The sequence below is a fragment of the Microplitis mediator genome, chromosome 8, assembly GCF_029852145.1.
Source record: "Microplitis mediator isolate UGA2020A chromosome 8, iyMicMedi2.1, whole genome shotgun sequence".
NCBI lineage: Eukaryota > Metazoa > Arthropoda > Insecta > Hymenoptera > Braconidae > Microplitis > Microplitis mediator.
The window spans coordinates 22,753,456-22,775,101 of record NC_079976.1 but is presented as its reverse complement, the minus strand read 5'-3'; the positions used below and the strand labels follow the sequence as shown (position 1 = coordinate 22,775,101).

At 31.6% G+C, this 21,646-nt stretch overlaps 1 long non-coding RNA gene across 1 annotated transcript; it reads right to left on the bottom strand.

Annotated features, from left to right (window-relative positions):
- Positions 1-13,233: 13,233 nt before the first annotated feature.
- On the bottom strand, positions 13,234-14,561 carry LOC130673157 (uncharacterized). The gene is made up of 3 exons (XR_008990843.1): positions 14,519-14,561; positions 14,231-14,336; positions 13,234-13,415 (listed from the first exon to the last, which is right to left on the bottom strand). It is a non-coding gene; the product is annotated as an uncharacterized LOC130673157 (long non-coding RNA).
- Between the last annotated feature and the right edge of the window lie 7,085 nt (positions 14,562-21,646).

The following is a 21,646-nucleotide window of genomic DNA, read 5'->3' as shown; positions in this document are numbered from 1 at the left end:
TGTAAAAAGAATAATTATGTAATTTTAATATTGCAGCTAAATAATCGAAGATATGATAAAAAAGTACTGTAATCAATTTATAGACCACAAAATTTTCTAGATCTATTTATATCTGATTAGATATGGGATTTGAGATATAATCAGATCTAGTTATATCTGATCAGATCTAAACAGATATAACTATATCTGAATTGAAAAATACATCAGACCTGATCAGATCTAGTCATATCTGATCAGATCTAAACAGATATAACTATATCTGAGTTGAAAAATACATCAGACATGATCAGATCTAGTCATATCTGATCAGATCTAAACAGATATAACTATATCTGGATTGCAAAATACATTAGACATGAAAAGGTCTTATCATATTCGGCCAGATATAACTATATCGAAGTTGTCAACAGCATCAGATTCGATCAGATCTGATTAAGTAGTTATGCATATATTATAGTAAATCATATAAAGGATGAATAACAATGGGTCTTTAATTCTTTAAACAAATTTAGCTTTTATTATTTTCATTAATACGTTTTAAGTTTAGGAAATTTTGTGATTGAGTACTGACTCAACGATCTAGTACTGGGCAAGTTTGTTTACGCATAAAGAATTTTTTTTTATTATTTTTATTTAAACATTCTGAGATTAAAAAGTTTCTGAATTGAGTAGTGACTCAAAGTCTCGCACTGGTCAAATTTGTTGACGCGTAAACAATTTTTTTTACTATCTTTATTCATATGTTTAAAACAGTTATTTTGAACGTAATTAGTGAATTTACTTAAATTATTAAATTGAAGCCTAAAAAAATTGCTGACTAATTATTGTCTATTACTACAATACAAATTATATTTTAATATATATGTTAATTTTTATATTGACCTATGATAAATGTGTAAAATGTTTAATGATTGAATTAAATAATTTAATAATAAAGTTATTTATTTAAGTTTAAAATATTTTGAGATTGAGCTATAACTCAAAGATCTCACATTGGTCAAATTTATTGACGTGTAAACAAGTTTAGCTCGTATTACTTTCATTAATACAATTTAAGTTTAGGAATTTTTAATATAAGTGTATGTTTAAAAATGTTATCTCAAGCGTAGAATGAGAATAAAAGACATATCTAATTAACAATAATTATCTTTCCTATTCCATAATAGCATCTGGATTTTATACATAAACACTTAAAATTTATCTAGGATAATAATAAAAAAAATAGCAACTGAAAGATCTAGGTAGAGATCTGTTTGAATACATCTGTTCAGATCTAGTTATGTCTTGCCAGATAGAAACAATTTAAAAATCTAACCAGATCTGGTCAGATCTAATAAGATTGTTTTTTAGTTATATCTGGTCAGATCTGATTATATCTGGCCAGATCTCGTCAGATAGAGATAACTTAAAGATCTGACCAGATATGACAAGATCTAATAAGATTAATTTTTCGTTATATCTGGTCAGATCTGGTCAGATCTGAAAAGATTATTTTTTAGTTATATCTGGCCAGATCTGATTATATCTGGCCGGATCTCGTCAGATAGAGACAATTTAAAGATCTGGCCAGATCTGCTAAGGCAGATCTGGCCAGATCTTTCTATATATGGCCAGATCTAATTCGTTTTTCCCGGGAATTAACGAAATTAAAAAAAAAAAAAAAAGTAAGCAATGTCTAGATGTTTATTAAAAAATTTTGTAATAAAAAAAAAACATTAATAATTAATTTTATTGTAATATGAGCGTTCGAGGCGTGCACTTTTGGATTTTCCAAATTTTTTTTATCTAAATGACCTGTATATTGCACGACTCATGATGCGAACTATCAAAGTGTGCTTTACGATCGAAAATTTATCATTAGATTTATAATTATTATTTATTAAATATTGAAATCACGATATTACTATTTGAATTAATATTAATTGCTAAAAATATTATAATTTTTTTTTTTTTTTTTTTTTTTTTTTATTTAGAGATTCAGGTCGCTTCAACAACAAGGTCATTAGCGACCGCCATTTACATAATTAATATAAAGAATATAAATAATATAAATATGGATAAATGTTACATTATACAATTTGTTTAATATCTAGTTTCCCTTGCATTATACAAATTTATAGTAGTTTAAATCAAATTTATTAATTTTGTTACTTTCAAAAACGATTTAACTTTGTTGAATCCACTAATACTATTTAGGTTTTCATGTAGAGTCTCTGGAATATCCAATCTTCTACGCTGTAGTTCTAATTTTGTGCATTCTACTACCCAATGATATATAGATGCCAACTTTATACGACAGAATTGGCATCTCGCCGGTGTTGATTTTTCGAATATATATTTATGCGTATAGTTAGTATGACCAATTCTCAATCGAGTTAATAAACATTGGTCCTCCCTTTTGTATGGGTGAGGTGTCAGTTGCCATATATTGTCTCTACACGCGAATATTTTGGATGGACTAGAACTCAGCCATTCAGCGTTCCAATATGTATCTCTGTTTATGCGTGTTAAGTTATTAAGGTCATTGTGCGGAACTTTTATGTTTGTGTTTAGAGGAGATAGTGCAGCCATTTTAGCTAATTGGTCAGCTCTTTCGTTACCAGCGATTCCTATATGAGAAGGTATCCAGGCTAGGATGAGGTCCTTGTTTTTATTATAGCTCATCCATAAGGCTTCTTGTATCTTCATTATCAATGGATTATTTGAGTTTGGGTTGTCTATTGCTTCTAATGCTGACTTGGAGTCACTCAGTACGATTCCCTTATTCTGATCTGAGCATATGAATTGTTGGATAGCTTGTTCAATAGCGTATGCTTCACATGAGAAGGAGGAATATGCGTTAGGCAGTCTCCATAATTTTTCCTGGCTGTTACTTATTAACGCACATCCTTTATTCAGTGGGTTTGATGAACCATCCGTGTACATCTTTACATAATTAGGGTATTTGGAGATCATCTCGTTAAATAAACCTATATAGGTGTTATCTGAGGTATTTTCTTTTCCTGTTGCCAAGGTTAATATATGCCAGTCAATTTTAATAGCTAGAGTTGACCAAGGTGGGAAGCTTGGGATGATTCTATCAAGTGGTACATACGATTGTATATTCAGTTGGTCTTTATATTTTTTAACTCTAATTTTGAGGGGCTTAGGAAGTGATTGTTGCTTTGTCATAAGATCCCATGTAGCCTTATCCATATCATTCCAGGGTTTGTTGTTATTCTTGTTGCTATAGTTTATTGCCAAGGTCCAACGGTGTATTTCTAAGGGGATTTCATTCGCTTCTGCTAGTATACTATTGGTCGGGCTAGTTTTAAATGCTCCAATGGCAAGCCGTAGGGATGTTATTTGTATTGCATTTAGAGTATTGAGTAGTTGACTATTGGCCGACATATAAAATATAGCTGCATAATCTAATTTTGGTTTTATTATAGCTTTATAGGTATTTATCAGAATTTTACGGTCCGCTCCCCATTTAATAGATGCCAAGGTCTTGATAATATTAATTCTACGTTTGCAGTCATTTTTTAATTCCTTGATATGATTATTCCATTTTAATCTCGAATCAAACGTTAGACCCAGAATTTTTATAGAATCTACCTTTCTTATAGTATCTTTACCAAGATATAAGTCAGAAAGTGCCGTACTGATTTTATTTGATCGAGTGAATATCATAAATTCTGTTTTAGTAGGTGAGAATTTGAATCCTGAAGTTTCACACCATTTTATTAAACTATTCAGAGAGTCTTGAATAATCTCTGTACAAGTCTGGATGTTTTTGCCTTTGACCATCACCACCCCATCATCAGCAAACCAAGCACCTATGGCAGGGCGACTGATGCAACTGACAATATCATTAATCGCTAACAAGAATAGGACTACTGCAAGGACTGTGCCTTGAGGGAGACCATTTTCCAGGTTGAATTGATTGGATAAGAACTGCCCGATTCTCACTCTTATTGACCTGTTATCTAAAAAGTTAGTAATAAAGGCTATAATATGACCTTTCAGGCCTATTTTAATTAGTATAGTGATGATTCTATGTTTCCAGGTAGATTCATAAGCCTTCTCTATATCCAGGCTTACTAATATAACATGTTCCTTTTCGGCTAGCGCTTGGCAGATAACTTTTTCCAGCATTGCTAAGTGGTCATAGGTGGATCTGCACTGTCTAAAACCACTTTGGTACGGCGACAATATATTATTATTTTCGAGAAACCATTTTAATCTATAACTAACCATTTTTTCCATAATTTTCCCTATTATGCATGTTAAAGCAATAGGTCTATAATTGGTAGGGTTTGTTTTATCTTTATTTGGTTTGGCAATAGGTATCACTATAGAGCACTTCCATATTTCCGGGAAGGAGTTTGCTGACCATATTTTGTTATATAATGATAATAGGAGATGCTTACAGTTAGGTGACAATTCTTTAACTAGAGCTAATGGAATTTCATCTGGTCCAGGGCTGTTAGATTTACAAGTTGCCAGGGCTCTCATAAGTTCGTCCATGGTGAATTCCTGATTTAGATGATTTAGATCCGAGCTATCATAGACCTCCGTTGTAGGTAATATAGGATTTTCCCTTTCTGTTTTCCTTTTATATTCAATGAATTCTTTGGAATATTTATCGTCACTTGAGTTATGCGTAAAAGTTTCTGCAAGCAAGTTAGCCATGTCAGATTGAGAACTGATCACTTTATTTTCTCTATTTATCAGAGTAGATGTGAGGTATGATGATTTTGGAGCTTGAATGCGTCTAATAGTGTTCCAAACGTGTGTAGTTGGTGCTTGAGGATTTAGGGATTTTATAAATTTTTCCCATGCTAAGGATTTACTTTTTTTTTAGTGTGTTTCGGGCCTTGGCTCTCAGTTTTTTATAATTTATCTTGAGCTCCTGTGAACGTGTCCTACGATATAGGTAGAAGGCGTGCTTGGCTGCTTTTACGTCATGTTCACATTCGGTATTCCACCAGGGCATCTTTCTTTTCCTGTTTTTATTAGTGGACGATGGAATCGATTGGTTAGCTGCAAATTTCATCCTACTCGTAAATTCATCTAGGGAAGATAATCCATTTGAGTCCGTGCATAATAATTCCTTGATTGGTGTGATGTTTTCATCCATTAAATACGCATAGTACTCCCAATCTGCCCTCTTTAAATTCCAAGAATGCTGACGTATAGTGACGTCATTATTATCAGTAATATTTATGTTATTATGGATGTTTATGAGCACTGGAAAGTGGTCGCTGTCGTTAGGGTCATCTTCTGCATCCCAACTAAATCGATGAGCAATGCTAGGTGAGCATAGACTTAGGTCTATGATGCTTGTTTGGCCAGTAGCTGTGCAGAAGTATGTAGGTTTGTTTTCATTTAAAATAATAAGATCATTGTTCTCTATAACTTTTTCGATTAGCTTTCCTCTATTATTGGTAATTTTCGAGTGCCATATCTGATTGTGGCAGTTGAAGTCTCCATTTAGCATGAAGGGCACCGGTAGTTGTTCAATTAAATTGTCTAGCATGTCTGTATTATCCATTCTTAATGAGTTGGGTATGTATAAGCTACATATTGTTACTTCGAAGGGTATTTTAACTTTAACAGCTACCGCTTCCAGTGGGGTAATTAAATTTATATTGGTAGCTTTAACATCATCTCTTATATATATGGCTACCCCGCCACTCGCCTGTACTATATTAGTTCTATTTTTGTGAAAACAATTATAGTGTTTGATCTTTTCTGCATGTTTATTTTTAAAATTAGTTTCTTGAAAGCTAAATATGGCTGGATTATATTTTTGTTTGAGTAACTGTATTCGTTCACGACGGGGGGAGAAGCCGTTTAAATTCCACTGAATGATGAGCATTTTTACAATCAAATTTTTAAAGATTATCATCACTTTCTGAATAGCTAGAGAGTGAGTCTGTAAGACTGTCGTCCAGGCAGTTATTTTCAATTATGTTTTTTATTCTAGTGAATCTATTTTTCATTCTTCGTGTGGTAAGATAAGGGTATAATTCCTTGAGTGATAGTGCCAGGTACGCACTATCTTCTGTAAATTCCGCCACAAGTTGCCCGATATTTCTACTACCATATGTTCTCTCGATGAAGTTCTTAAATTCCAAATATTTAAATTTGTATCGGGTAGGATTTGTTTCGATTATTTTTCTTAGAGGTTCCAAGTCATTATCTTGGCTTATTTTCACCTGATTGACATCTTTCTTTAATTTTTTCTTTTCCTGTTTAGATTTGATGACCTCAGTTGGCGGCTTAAAGTTAGTTTGATTCGTTTCCATATCCCTATTTGTGGTTTTCGGAAAATCGTCCGATGATGTCATGGTTGACTCAGACAAAGGTCTTTTATTATTAGTAGCATTTTCTACTACCTTCGTCGGATTAACATTCTCTGTGCCTGCTATGTTGGTTTCCTGGGATTGAAAACTATATTGTTCATTAGCAGCAATATAGTTACCTACATTTGTGTCCATAGTTTTCTTAGTGTTATCAGTCTTGGTAGGATTTTCTGTGTTTTCAGGACACACCCTCGCTAGGTGGCCTTCTTTTTTACATAGGAAGCACGTTAATGTATCTGGTGAAAAATAGATCCAGTAGTTTGTGTTATCATAGGTGATCTGCTCATGATCTGGGACTTTTTCCGAATCATCAGATGCTATATATACTTGCCGACGAAAGCTGAGAATGTGAGTGAAACCTTTATCGTTGATTCCAGCTCTTAAGAATGTTATTGGTGACAACTGTTTGACTCCCCGTTTATTGAGTATATCTACCAAGAATGCATGGGGTACAAACGGTGGGACGTTGGAAATAATAATACGTTTATTTTGAGATATTAGATGTCGCATTTTCAGAGGTGTTTCGTTTACCATTACTATTTTATGAACTTCCACTAGCTTTTGCGCGATTTCTTTAGTTGACACGTATATACAAATTCGATTATTTGACATACGTGAGACGAATCTAATAGCAGTCGGTGTCACTAAATCAGCGATAGCCATGACGTAATCCTTGATCGATACACCCTCAATACCATCTAATACGATAGCTTGATCTTTTGTAGGGAATGATTCTGATTGTGCAGCACTTACGTAACTAGTCGGTTTGGTGGTACTCATTTTTTAATTAAAGAATGGGGCTTCTGTAGTCAGAAGGGCACCCAAACTTTGTTTGTTGAAAATTTATAGCCAATTGCCAAATACGAGTGAGTCTTGCTTTATAAATTCTTGAAGATTATCCTTGCACTTAACTATACCGTATAATCACTGTATACACTAAGCGCTTTAATCACACGCGTCCGATCAGTTCGACTGTTCGAACACGACTGAATATTATAATTATTAAGCATCAAGCTTTATTTATTACAGTTCCTTTTTTTCCGTACGGATATCAAGGCTTATTTATTTATTAATAACAATTGGGAAAAATTCAAAATCATTAATTTTTTTCAATTATTTTTTAATTCCGCAATAGATCAAAATTTATTGACTATTTGTCTATTCGAATTCATTGAACGCAATTAAATATTTGAATTTTTTTTCATTTTTTTCTACATACTTAATAAGGTTTGAAATCTTCACATTATTTATCTATTCAGAAAAATTCGTTCTTAGCTAAACTGAATCAATCGTGTAATATAACTTGTTGGAAACAATTGAAATCATGTCACCCGAGTCGAAATTTGAAATGTGGATTTGCCCTCCATATTCTAAATTACGTTATTGAGGCTGAAATCATGGTTATATGAGGGTATTGAGGGTAAAATCACATTCGAGCAATAAGGCAAGCTATTGAGCAGAACTGTAAATCTGACCTAACTTTGGGAGTTTTGTCCGCTTTTACCAAATGTAGGGTAAATTTACAGTCGGCAGAAATGTAAAAATACCCTCCGAAACCTACTTTTAAATTGTGGAAGAGATCCTTATCGGATATTCGTTATTAGGTAAGGGGAACAAAGAGGATATCAGCTATAAGATGAAAATGGCTGTCATAATCGTGAATTTTTAAGAAAAAACGTCACAAATGTTTGTAAATTAATTAATAGTATAAAGATAAAACAAGTATAAACAATCACGTTAGCAAAAGATAAAAAAAAATTGATGTCAGAATCGATTCTAACATCAATTTGTATTTCAATGGAAATTGGTGATCGTATGTTTATAGCTGTGCCAATTAATTTTGAAGAGCTTGAATAAATTAATTGTATTAAAATATATTCACAATAAATAATGAATATTTTATCTAAGCCACCATTCTAGATATCTATTTACTTTAATTTATCAAAGTTTATTAAATCACAAAAAATAAATTTGATGAGTCAATTACTTTATTTTATTTGATTAGTTAAGTACTTTTTCTAAAAAGTCAACGTATCTTCATAATTTTTATCTGAACAGAGATTTTTTTGGTTTATAAGAGTGTGGCCAATAGTTTAATTAGACCGTAGTAGACATTTTTTTGTCTTTTTTTCTAACTTTGGAAAAATACTTAAACTATTAATTCAAAACAGTTATTATTAAGAAAATATTTGAATATTGATTGGATAACATAAATATACATTTAATTGAAATTTCAAAAGCGTCGGGATAAAATAAACATATATAAGAAAAAATTTGGGACTTCGAAAAATTCAATGGATTTAAAAGAGTTGAAAAATTTTCTAAGTCCAGAATAATTTTACAATTTTATTTTGGACTTAGAAAAATATAATCGACTGACAGAAGTTAAAAAATGTACAAGTCCAACAAAATGCTGTCTTAAATTAAATTTTAGGCAATGGAGGATAGAATCACAGTTCTAAAATCACTTTGAAAATATGATTTTGCCCTCCCAATGCTACTTTGAGGGCATGGAGATCAAAATTACAGTCCAACTGTGAGCGGCAGGCCTGTTAACAAAAGAATTGAGGGTAGCTAGGCTAAAACCATATTTTAGATTTTGACTCGGGATTGCCTTATTGCTCGAATGTGATTTTACCCTCAATACCCTCATATAACCATGATTTCAGCCTCAATAACGTAATTTAGAATATGGAGGGCAAATCCACATTTCAAATTTCGACTCGGGATCATCAAGATTTGAATTTATTTTTACGTATCATTAACCATTAAATTTAAACAAAAAAAAAAATTTTGGAACTTTTTGGGTTTTTTCCGACTAAAGGACACTAACACACGAACAAATAATCGATCGAATTGTGTTAAGTTACCTTTTGAATTCGATACATCGATATTTAGGTTGTACAAACTTCATCCTATAAGCTAGTTTGTACAAATCGTATAAAAAGTAAAAAATTGTTGGATATCAGACTTGTATACGATAATTATAGTTTGAAAGAAGTAACTATGTTTTAATAATAGATTGACAAGAAGTTATGATAAGAATTTCAGAGTTGGATGCAGCATTATTAAGTCATATGACTAGGTGTGATGACATAACAATAATGCCAACTAATATGAAACGATGTAAACTTTCGTAAACAAAAGTGTGTAGGTATCTGAAGCGTCCTTTGTGTTTACCTGTCGAATAAGTAGCGACCGTCGTGATTGTATTTTGCTGACGATAAAGTAATTTTTAAATGATAAATCAAAGATAGAAAGAGATAGTAATATGACAAGTGATGTAATAATTATTTAAACAGTGTATATCACATTTAATACTGTATCATTTTATCATTCATCATACTGTCAATGATGTTCAGTTCAGTCACAATTTTTTATTTACTTTATACAGTCGACTCTGTCTAAAGGTTCTCTGCCTAAAGGTTCCCACTGTCTATAGGTTCCAGGATACATTGCTTAAAGGTTCCCGGATATTCCCCCACCCGCTTTCTCGAGTGACGAATCACAATTCAGTTTTCGAGCGCTAACTTTAAATGCACGTTTTTTTGAGGTTATTTTTACTGCGCAATGTATTCGTTTTAGCGTGCGCCTCGGCGCTCGAGGAGAATATATTGTAGGGGAAGTGCTGATGGTAGGGAGGGAACCTTTAGGCAATGGTCCTGTTCCGACGTGGAACCTTTAGACAGAGTCGACTGTATTATTGAGGAAATGAAAACTTAACAATAATAAAGTCTGATGTACACCGCTCAGATTACTCACACAGATATTATATATTTCACTACACAATCCTTGATTACTGAACGCGCAGCACGTCACGCGCAGAAATTTTATATACAAGCATTTGAAATTTCAAATGGAATTATTAAAATTCAATATGTCTTAGAATTTTCAATACTTGGTTTGAAAATTTAAAAAGCAAGTATAAATTTTAAGTACATTTATTAAAATTCATATTTTTATCTTAATTTTAAATACCAGCTTGATTATTAAATTACGTATATTAAATTTGAAGCTTTTTTCATTGGAAATACAATTCAAATATCTAGTTATGAAAATTTAATTCCTTTTGTATTGTAATATTCAAATTATTTTTAACAGTGTAGTATCCCGACTAGAAATTTTTATGTGAGACCTATAGGGTCCTTATGGGGTTGCCCTATAGGGACCGCACATAGGGATGTAACGCAAAGACCTATTGGGTCCTTATTGGGCAGTCCCAGCTATGCCCCAATAGGGAAATCCCCAAGAGACCCCACTAGCGCATCCCTGTTAAAAAAAACTAATAAATTGGGAAAGAAAATTTCAGTTTGATCCGAAACGTGATTTAATGTGTTAGGAACATTACTTAGAGGAAGTATACATGAATTTAATTAATGAAAAAATCCCGATGACTGCTGGACTCGAACCTGCATCCTTCCGATTCAAAGTCCCCGATGAAAAAAGTTTTTGTCTAATTATATATAATTATGCATAATCATCTATGTATGATTGGATCCGAAAATTGGCCAGGTCTAATTATATATAATCAGATATGTTTATACATGATTATATATGATTATATATAATCATGCATGAACGAATATAGTCATTTTTAGAATCTCATTTAGAATATCTGTAAATTATTAATTAAGTAATTTAATTAGGATGTATTGTCTTTATCAATATAAATGTCGGTTCAAATTAAATAATAATAAAAAAAAAAATGATTATCCGTTGACTATTATTTTACTACGAGGTCACCCGTCCAATTAATGTCCCACGCCGATGCTGCTTAACTTTGGTTATCGATGGATTGTAGTCTGATCCTCTAGTCTGTTCAACACTTATAGTAAGGAAAAGTTTATGGCATTACTTAACTCAACTAATCAAATTGATACTTTATACTTTTAAATTGCTGGCGAAACCTTTGAACATTTTTGAAGTATTGGGGATTTAAGTTTGATTGATATACATGAGTCAGTGTCAGTCACAGTACTGAAAATTTTGTCCTCTCTTTTGCAGCAGTCGATGAGTCTGTTAAAGAAAATACAGATACAACGAACTTCAATGATGGTACAGGGAATAGTACAAACGATAGTACCGTACTAGAAACTGGCCAGGTTACAGGTATTGAAACAGAATCAGAAGAGAGAAATTCAAGCCTTGATGATGAATTGCTTGAAGTTCTTGGAAAAGAGTTACCTGAGCCTAACAATATTGCAAAAATCAATGAGGGTATAATAAAGTGGTGGAAAACCTGGATGACAAAAGGATCATCCAGTGAGATCAGAAAAGATATGCTTAAAAAATATCCTAAAAATGAGGAGTTTTCTACTGATGCACCCAAGGTAAACCTTGAAATACAACATCATATGACTGAGATCGCTAAAAAACGCGATGAACATTTTGCAGAAACGCAAAATTGCGTTGGCAAAGCATTATTATCACTGGGTTCAGCTTTCTCTATGGTTGTGGAAAACCCAGAAGAACCTATTGACCAGACGCAACTCCTAAAGTATCTCTGGGACTCGGGAAAAATTCTATCTGACGTTTTTTATCAGCAATCATCTGCCAGGAAATCTTTTATTACGCCAACGCTGGATAAAGAAATTAAAACGACGTTGGAAGCAAGCATTCCAGATGAGTAGCTCTACGGAGTAAAAATAACAGAGCAGGTCAAAGAGGCGAAATCAATCGTTAAAGCAGCAGCTACCCTCAAGTCGTCAGATAAATCTGCAACGAAAAAATCACAATTAAAACCGGTGCACCAGGGAAACTGGAGAAGCCCACCATTCTATCAAATGCCACTAATTTTGCCTTATAGAAAATGTTTTCCAGTTTTCCAAACCCTGCTTCCATTCTCTGTACGACCAATACATCCGGAGTTATTGATTATCAAAGCCAAAATGGACTTTTTTGCTTTGATCAATGATAACTCGGCGCCAAATTGTCGTAGAGACTTTTTCAGGCCGCCAAATTAAAGGGCATAAAATTTTCTAGAAAAGTCATACGGTCGGATTATTCAAAAAAATTTATTGTTTTTTTTGTTGGTTTTCTTATGATTACTCCGGAACCGTACATGATAAAAAATTTTGAGCTCCAGATCTGAAAACTAGAAACTTGAGGCTACGATTTGCTTTTTTTAATTTTCTTATACGACCATTTTTCATCGAGTTACAGCATGTTGAAAATCACCTAAAAATTTCGGATTTTTTTTCTATCCCTTAATTTTTGTGACCAGTGTATTTAAGTTTTGGCTGTTAATCTTTAAAATTTAATTTTAATAATGTTTACTTTGTCTTTTATATAGTTTTATGATGCGAAGCATCAGAGTGTGCTTTACGATTGAAAATTTATCATTAGATTTATAATTATTATTTATTAAATATTGAAATTACGATATTACTATTTGAATTAATATTAATTGCTAAAAATATTATAATTATTAAGCATCAAACTTTATTCATTACAGTTCCTTTTTTTCCGTAAGGATATCAAGGCTTATTTATTTATTAATAGCAATTGGGAAAAATTCAAAATCATTAATTTTTTTCAATTATTTTTAAATTCCGCATTAGATCCAAATTTAATGACTATTTATCTATTCGAATTCATTGAACGCAATTAAATATTTGAATTTCTCTTCATTTTTTTCTAAATACTTAATAAGGTTTGAAATCTTCACATTATTTATCTATTCAGAAAAATTCGTTCTTGGCTGAACTGAATCAATCGTGAAATATAACTTGTTGGAAACAATTGAAATCATGTCAGATTAAATTGATTTCAATCAATAATTTTAATCAAAGTATGTACCATTGCAATACTAGGGCAATAGCTACTAGAGTTGATAGAGAAGATATTAAATTGTCACTTAATGAAAACCAATTACAAATTTTTTTTGTATTGAGAGTTTTATTAATTGGAAAAATACATCTTTAAATTTTCACTCTATTATTATAATTATTTTCCAGATGCAATAGATCGAAATAGGTGTTCCTTTTGAGTTATGCACGTACCTTGAAACAAATACGAATCACATACATTTCCTTCACAACAGCCATAACCTTGTGATGGATGGCACTAAAGAAAAATAGATTTTTTATATTTCAGTAGAAATTATTGTCGTTTATCGAAAGGTATAAACAAACAATTGTTATTTTATCAACGGTCGAGCGACGTACTTATGGGAAACAAAAATCTCCAGAAAAACCATCCCGTAGCGGTGCGACGATAAAGTTGAAATTTAAAAAGTCATAGTACTTTAATATTTAATATTTTGTCCGACAATATCTTTGGAACGAATCAACTAACTCGAACGTTCATGGTGGTAATCAAAAGGGTTCACCAAGATGTCAATTGGATTCGATTTTTAAGTCGTTCGGTTAAGTAGTTTACAAGACTTACGGAATAAAAAAATCAAAAAACATTTCTTCTTTAAGTTTTGTTGCATAACTCGTAAAGCGCTCGACCGATTTGTATCTGAGTTTGATTTGATCTAAGTCTTAACAAGCTCTTACGATTGTCATAAAGCAGGCACGTGCAAATCGGTTGATTTGTTCCGCAGATATCGTCGGACAAAAATTACTTTTTTTCAGCGAAATGAATATATTCCGCATGAAAAAACATATATCCCGGCAAAATAGTATATATCCGGGTTATATCTTTAGTATTAAATATCTTACGTACATGCTGTTTTGCCGGCATATATTCTCCGATATATATTTTTCCGTATGTGTATGTTTACCAGCCGTATTTTCAGCTCGATGAGCTGATCAGTTTACTAATATAATAATGTATTCGAGCTCTCGAAGTTCAAAAACAGTGGGAAGTTCTAGGGTTGGCCCGCAGGACCATTCATTGCTTTAGTTTTTCGCTGTGTTATGGTAATCACTCACCCAGCCGCCTGGACATGCCGCATCTGCACCAGCATAGAGACCAATCATTGCGAAAATTGATAATAATAAAATTATTTTTGACATTTTTTTTATTTTATATCTTGAGCTGTAAAAAAAATAATTATTTGATTTTAATATTGCAGCTAAACTATCGAAGATATGATAAAAAAGTACTGTAATTAATTTATAGACTATAAAATTTTCTATAAAAAATATTCGACTTTTTTTCGTAAATTTAATAGTATAAAAGTTATAATTAAAAATATATAAGCAATTATAATTTATTACCGATCGTTGTTCTCGAAGTTCTGTAAACTTTTGTGTAATTAATCTGCAGATCGCTAACTTTTATATGTTGAAAATAGTGACCTTTGACGTTTCCAATGATAATTATTTTTTTGTAATGATTTTCTTACAGAACACTTTGATGTCGATAATAATAATATTGATTATTTCTCAAGTCTTGGAATTTTCCACTTTTTTAACATCCCACTTCATAAAAATTAAAAAAAAAAATCTATCCTTGTCTACAGAGATCAATATCTCAGAATCTATGAATCAAAACTCGGTAAAACATAAATGAAAGTTTTTTTCTTGAACCTTTACTTGAGTTTGAGCCCAATAACGATTCTCAAAAATTAATTTTCCCTAAAATTAGCTCAATCTATATGGATCTATATAGATCGATATTTTAGAGACTATAATTGATCGAAACTTGATCAACCCAAGATGAAAATTGATCCGTGAACCTCAAGCTTCAACTTAAGTCCATAATAACGGCTTTCAATCTTTATTTTCCTGGAAGTTATGATTTTTTCAACTTTTGAGCTCCAAATTATTAAATTAAAGGCCGTGGGACGATAAGTATACCGAATCGGCCCCAGATAGGGATCGGGCTCATTTTTTCAGGGAATGTTTGTACCCATGAGATACTTCGATGCTGCGAGTTTCAGGTCTTTTTCTATAACCACTTCGGAGTAAATCGAAAAATACTGAAAATTAGAAAAAATTGATGTTCTCAGAGCGTACTTATTCGATTGATCTGAAAATTGGATATGTTTTGGGGGTTGATGGTAGCTATCTGGAAAAAAAATAAGAGCTATTTCGGCTCACAAAAACCTAAAAAAAAACGAGTTTATATTTTTAATTTCAATTTTTCAGCATCTTACCATTACGACACAGTTATGAAAATATTTTTTTTGAATTCCTTATCCAATTTCCTATGAATCTATGGCCTTTCGAAATTTTTAAAAATGGTACTTCATATTGAAAAAAAATAAAAACCATTTTTTGCTCAAAAATCGGGTTTTTCTAATAATTTTACTCTTGAACTGATAAAATACAAAACTTACTCGTTTACTAAGGTAGAGAAAACCATAAAAGAAATAAAATATCCTTACATTATTAAAATAATTTCATTCAATGTACTTAACTATTATTAAAAACTCTATCAGTAACTGTAATAAGTAAATCAGTATTCATTACTATTGTTTATGTAAATCAACGTTGTTTCAGATAACTTAAACGTTCCCGCCCAATATTCAATGAATTTAACAACCACAAGATGGCACTGTAATTCGAAATTGGTAACACTGTTTTTTTTTTGTGAAAAGTCACTAGATCTGTAGATAACCTAAAAATTACTGAGTGTTGACATTCCAAAGAATTGGCTGTACTATTATCTATATTTAGTAATTATTTTTAATTGTTTAAATAACTATTTAAGTGAAAATATTTCGACCCCTGAAGCTAATAATCCAAAGTGTTGTATTTGTTCGAAGTACCTGAAAAAAATGCCGGGTACTCCAAAACATATAAAATCTGACGAAGAAGCTGAAGAGTTTTCAACTGTTTTTGAGTGTCCGATTGTAGTTGGTAATATTCTTTGTTCGAACTGTCGCGTAAAAAAATATAAAAAAACCAAACTTGAAGATGAGAATCAGGAATTATCGTTGGAAGATGAACTACTTTCAGATAGGAGTGATCTTTTAGAAAGAACAGAATCGAGTTTATCAACGATGACTTTATCTCAATCAAGTACTGATGATCCATCTATTCATTTAGATGTTGCCTGTGATGATGAAATAGAAGAATGTATAGAAGTTCAAATGAAGAGAACTGTTGCGACTCATAGATATTGTTGTGTATGTTCTGTCTCAAATCAAAATCTAGTCGTTGTTCCTCAAGATGCCCGTATGCAATGCTTTATAAAGAAAAGAATTTTTATTCCGAATGGGAATCGATGCTGCAGCGATCATCTCATAAAAAAACGCTTTTATACGGAGAATTTGAACCACTTGAAAGTTTATTCTAATTGGAGTAACTTAAGATCTTCAGAATTGTCTAAAATGATGGAAAGTTTGGCTGTAGAATGTGATTCGACACTTCTCGATAAAATGGATGATTTTCGAATAACTGATGAGCAATTTTTTATATTTACTGGGTTACAACGTGAAAACATACTCGAATTGCGAGACTTATTGATGTTTATGTTTGTATTTTTCTCAATTTATCTATAAATTGTCTTATTGAGAAGGTTATTTGCATGTTTGCATGTTTAGGTTTCCACTATATAAAAACCATTTTATATAGTGGAAACCTAAACATGCAAACCTCTCAATAAGACAATTTATAGATAAATTGAGAAAAATATAGATAGCCCGAACTGGGAATCGAACCCAGACCAATTCGGTATCGCGCCGAGTGCTCTACCAGTTGAGCTATCCGGCCCTATACTATATTCCGTTCAATTTGATCTATAACTTATTGAGCCACACCGTCCTTCTTACGGTAATACACCATTTTATATAGTGGAAACCAATTCTTCTTCAATTGTCATAAATAATAGTTGAATTGTTTGTTTATAGTTTTTGTTTATTTAACGCCATTTTCAAACAAAATATATTAATAATTTAATAATAGTACGCTTTTATGTAAATTATGTGACAGGGCAAATGTTGTCGACTCGTTGCTCAGGGTCTCCGTGCATGCTGAAATCTACACGGAGTGTACATTGTCTAACTTAGATATAGTTAATCAAATAAGTTCTTTAGTCAGTAAGAGCCCTTTAACTTTCACGAATGAGAGGAAAAGGAATCACCGATAGACGTCAATGGTCGGGTGACTAGCTGAAGAAGGGGTAGGCCCAGACTGGGTATAAAAGGGACTGTTTTAGCCCAGAGAAGCAGTGTTAGCATTCGTCACCTAATTATCGTACACATCACATAATTCAGTGCCTTGTACGATCGAACATAGAGATGTCGTTATGTGAGAGAATTGTACGATAATTCAGTAAACGTAAGATAATTTTAAAATAATTTTTCTTTTCAAATATTCACGCCAAAATTGAAATTTTTACTATGCTGCCCTCTTTTGACCTATCAAAAATATACCTATATGAAAAAGTTATAAAGATATAAATTAAAAAATCTGTGCATCGGTTGGCCCTGTGGGCCACCCCCAAAACTTCCCGCTGATTTCGAGCTCAAGGAGCTTGAAAACATCTATAATTATATTTTCGAGCTCGAAAATACTTTTGCATACGATTGTTTTTATGAACTTTTTAAGTTATAACAAGTTATGTTTTAATTAACAGTAGTTAATAATTTTTTACAATGATCGGTGAGCTTAAATAAAATGTCAATCATTAGCATTCATATCTTAGCGCTTGAAAAACGACTAGTGAGCCATCTAGATTATATCGTTTAAATTTCTCGAAAAATATCGATACTTAAATTTTTGCTAAAGGAAAATGATGTCGACGTTTTAAGGTCCTAGGAAGCTATTCTGACTATTTTCAGAATGATGTCCGATTATCTGTATGTATGTGTGTGTGTGTATGTATGGATGTAAACTTTTCATATCTTTTTAATGAATTGACCGATTAAGGTGGGTAAGGTAGCAATCGAAAGAATTTTCTGGCCGTCAACTTTTCTGAAAATTTGAGATCGATCGATTATATAGACGCTAAGATATTAAAGAAATACAAAAAAAAAAAATTTTTTTTTTTTAGTTTTTTTTAAACTTTTCAGAAACGGCTCGATCGATCGATTTAAAAATCTAATCAGCTCTGGAACACACTGAAGCGCGTCGATTGCCACCTCAACCATCTCAATCGGTTAATGCGTTCAAGAGATATCGTTGGCGAAAGAAATGGAGAAAAACGGTTTTTTTCATTTATCTTTAAAGTGACTCATCCGATCAATTCCAAAATCTAATCAGCTCTAGAACTTAATAAAACGCGTCGATTGCCGCCTCAACCATCAAAATCGATTAATTCGTTCGCGAGATATCGTGGGAGAAAGAAATACTAAAAAACGGTTATATACAATGGCATATAAAAGTATTTTCGAGCTCGAAGAGCTCAAAAATGCATTCACAATAATGTTTTCGAGCTTAAGGAGCTCGATAACAGCGGGAAGTTTCGGGGCTGGCCCGCAGGGTCAACCGATAGACCGATTTTTTTTTCAGCCTTGGTAGAAGTCTGGAATGATACTGGGCCAGTCCTGTTTGCCAGGTCCTGACCCATGCTTGCTTGCCTGACCTGATCCGTGCATCGACAAAACAAATAAATTTAATTTAAAAAAATTTTTATTATTATTAACCTAATAGAGTTCGTGATATCATTGTAGTGTAAACGATTTAAGTAAGGTTAATGATGTGAAGAAAACTCGGTGAAAATTCTGCTGGGCTCTGGGCGCGAATTGTCGTCCTTCTGATTGCTGGGTTTGAACAGTAGCTACCGGACGAACCTACTAATGTTAAACTGATAATTTTAGATGATCTACTTATTCATTCTACTTCAACGACTCGGTTTTATGAAATATAAAGAGCAATTTAATTAATACTTTCGATTAAGAAAAAAAATTTTTTAAAATAATTTCGTATCATTTTTATTATAATTAGGGGGGCGGGCAGAGCGGGCCCCTGAAAATTTTCTATAATTCGGATTATCAATAAATTTGGATGGGTGATAAGCTTATCGAAATTTCTTATATGGGGGAGACCGGGGGAAGGAGGCCCCAAGGGGTAAAAAGGCCCCCCTGAAATTTTGATAAAAAAAAAAATTTTTTTTTTCGTCTAATTACTATAAATCCAATATATTGGCGCATTTTTAGCCCTACGCATGACACCTGGGGCAAAATGGACCAGCCGAAAATTCTGAAAAAATGATTTGTTCATATTTTCTGGCTGATTCACTTTTAGTCTAGTCGACAAGTTGAAAATCGTCCAAAATAGAGATACTGCTCTGAAAATTCGGTGCGATAGCTCATTGGATCCGGAATGACGCCAAGAAAAATATTCTCAAAGCGTGTATTAGCACGTAAAAAATTTCAAAAGTTATGAACAATTAAAGATGAAAAAATGAAGGTATTTCGTTTTTTGCCAATATTTCATAGACTATTAATATTTAAGAAATCTAACAAAAAGATTCTTAAAGAGGAGGAAATTTCCGATAAAAAACTCTTACTCCCCGGATTTCTATCTCCATTATTTATAATTTTAATTTAACGCTGAAAATGGGTCTCCGCGCGACATTTTTAGGTTGCGCGCGCGGCGTCAAAAGCGAGTAGACACCTTGATTAATTTATTTAAAGTATTAAATATTTTTTTTTTAATTTTAAAAATTATGGTGTATTCTGAACACTTTAAATAATTTATTCCCGTTGGAAATTTTACTTAAAGTTAATTTTTCAACAAATTGAACGATTGTTAACTAACAAAATTTTCTCGAACTTACGTCTTCATTGTAAATGAGATAAAATGTTTAAATAATTGTCGTATAAATTTTTCGCTTCGTGGAGCCTTTCTTACATATATACTCAACAAGATCACGCCATAAAAGTTAAAAAAATATTCATACTTTGTTTATAATAATTTTTGTACTTGAACAAAAACTGGAAAATCCAAGTAATGTTGTTAAAAAAATTTTTTTTTTTCTTAATCATCATATTATCGTTTTTTTATTCATACAAGATATTAATTGAATTGCAAAAAAAATTTTTTACGCCATTTGTTGATAAATTTTTTATAAACAAATTGATTATTTCAATATTTAAAAAAAATTTTTTTTTACAAATTCATTATACAGCAAATATTATGATTTAAACAAAAAAAAATTTTTCCTTAATAACAATTTTTAATTGTTTATAATCGTATTTCAAATATTTCTATTGCTTAAATAATTAGTTAAGAAATTATTTTTTTTCTAAAAATCATAATTGACAGGCCTCTATAAAGTAACAAAAAAATAAAATTTTTTTACCAACAATTCCATTGTTTATTAACTTACCAATTTGTTATAAACAAATTTTTAACTTTGTTATATTTTTTTTCTAAAACTTATAAAATAAACAAAAACAACCACATATAACAAAGTATAGAAAAAAATTTTTTTCAATTTTTTATTGTACTTTTAAAAAACACGTGCCACAAATGTTGCAGCGGCTGCTTCATTTGTCTACTAAAAAACTAATATAACATTTAAACTATTAGAGATACGAAAATGAACATTCTAGACGATTTTATGAAGGATTAAACGATCTTTCAAATGAGCTATTAAAAAAATTTTTAGTTATTGCTAATCTATTGTTATGCGCATTTCGACTAGACTATTTGTCTGGGGCAAATTTGGTCATTAAAAATATTCAAAAATTAAAATTTGTTTTTTAGTTGCTAAATTTTTGAAATAAAGTAAAATTGGGTTAAAATTTTTTTGGGTTAAAAATAATGACAAAAAAGAAGTATAGAATTTTTTTTTTAAATAATAATTATTAATTAATCTAATCTGATGGTTAAAAGCTACAAAAAGTAAAAACCGGCTTAGGGGGACCTCCTTGCCCCGGTCTTCCCTAATGAGGGCTAAAATAGACCACCAAAACTGTTCATTAAATATTTATTATTACTATATAAATATAAACATATAAATTTATTAAGAAAGTTAAAGATAATAAAATTACATTTTAAAGTTATATCACAGCAAACTATTAAAATGATTTTTTAAACTATTAAAATACAATCGTTTTATAGTTCTTTGCAAATATTACACGTGCAGCTTTGCACAACTTTGTTGTGAACACCGGCACATGAATCATGAGCCCAATTTTTACATTGGCCACATTGAATCCACGGTTCTAAAGATTCCGAGTATAATATCCCACAAAAAATAAAAGCCGTATCATCGACCGATTGTTTTGATTTGCTTTTTCCTTTACCCTTTCCTTCATAATTAATTATTAAAATAAAATAAAGAATAAAAAATATCAAATCCGAAATTGTTTAGGGGGGCCCAATCTGCCCCTAATTTTTTATTTTTTCAATTTAAATGGACGCAGCATAATGAAGTGAAAATAAGTATCAAGAGTCTAAAAAGAAGTAAACGCGTTAAAAAAATTAATCATATTATAATTATTTCCT